General features: G+C 46.0%; 1 pseudogene; it reads right to left on the reverse strand.

The window, feature by feature from the left end:
- Positions 1–335: 335 nt before the first annotated feature.
- Positions 336–453, reverse strand: LOC143956156 (U2 spliceosomal RNA; annotated as a pseudogene).
- Positions 454–1,357: the final 904 nt, after the last annotated feature.

Here is a 1,357-nt window from a genome sequence, read left to right on the forward strand (position 1 = left end):
TCACCTCCCTGCTCAGCGGGGATCGGCGGAGTGATCCCCGCTGAGCAAACGGACATCCACGGGGCGGATCAGAACTGATCCGCCCAGTGTGAAAGGACCCTTATTATATTCGGGGAAATAGTAACCGCTCCCTCTGTGGGAAAGGGGAAAAGGGAGCAGGTGTTCTTTCCATAAAAACTTCCAGGAAAAGATGCCACACAGATCGTGGCCAGACCTGGTGCAGCACCCATCCTCACCAGGAGCACCCTTCCAGACAGCTCAGACTTGACCATTGATCGGCCCCCTGTATCTGTCGGGCGGCCTGTTGTAGTCCCTGCAGAAACCACCCTTCCAGGAGCAATTACACCATCAGATTTGAATAGCTCTCCCCGTTGGGAGTAGCACAGCGCCTCCTCTGACAACTGATAAGAACAGATACTACACCTGATCTTAGCCAAAAGGCTTAGAACTCACCAGAACACTTGGACAACTAGAACAATATGAAAACCAACCTTTGCATAAGATTATATATGCATGCAGAGCCCATTCAGACTAAAAACCATGTCTACTAACCAGATATGTAGAAGCAGATATTTTGAATATGAAAAAAAAAAGGGTGAAAAACAAAACACAAGGAAAAAATGGCTGAACTCAACGGTGCCCCAGAAGGCAGAAGCAAGAAGGGCCAGAAAACAATGGAGATCAAAAAGGGGGAGAAAAATAAGGGGTGAGAATCCCAACCCACAGCCAGACCGTCCATAGGAAAGGTGTAGATGGCCCGAGTCTAATGATCATACAAAAGACATATGCCGCAGACACACGACCGGATTTTCCAGCAGAAAATGTCAGACGGAATCATTTCGTCGGATATTCCGATCAAGTGTGGGCTTCAGCTGACTTTTTTTTTTTCAAAAAGTTTGACGGACCTAGAAATAGAACATGTTTTACATTTTTCAGACATCTCTACGCTAATCCGACGGAGCAAATACGACGCAAGGGCAGCTATTGGCTACTGGCTAATGAACTTCCTTTTCTAGTCCCGTTGTACGTCATCATGTTTGAAATGAACGGACTTTGGTGTGATCGTGTGTAGGCAGATCCATTCGGTCGGAACTCTGTCGGAAAAAAACCGCCAGAGTTTATTCTGACGGAAAGTCCGGTCGTGTGTATAGAATAAAAGACTAATCTCAGTATTTACAGAAAGGGACCTCAAAAGGGACATGGTATAGTCAAAAAAAAGAATAATAGTATCCAAACGTACCTCACTTTAGGATAATTGGTGTGCTGGACTGAAAGAGTTCAGATTGGAGGGAAAGGGAAAGGAAGGGCACACCATATGGGGCCCTGGGCCAATGAAACATGGTATGACGACAAATTT

Source organism: Lithobates pipiens, unplaced genomic scaffold (assembly GCF_037356315.1).
Source record: "Lithobates pipiens isolate NorthernLeopardFrog02 unplaced genomic scaffold, aLitPip1_a1.2 Scaffold_10, whole genome shotgun sequence".
NCBI classification, from domain to species: Eukaryota; Metazoa; Chordata; class Amphibia; order Anura; family Ranidae; genus Lithobates; species Lithobates pipiens.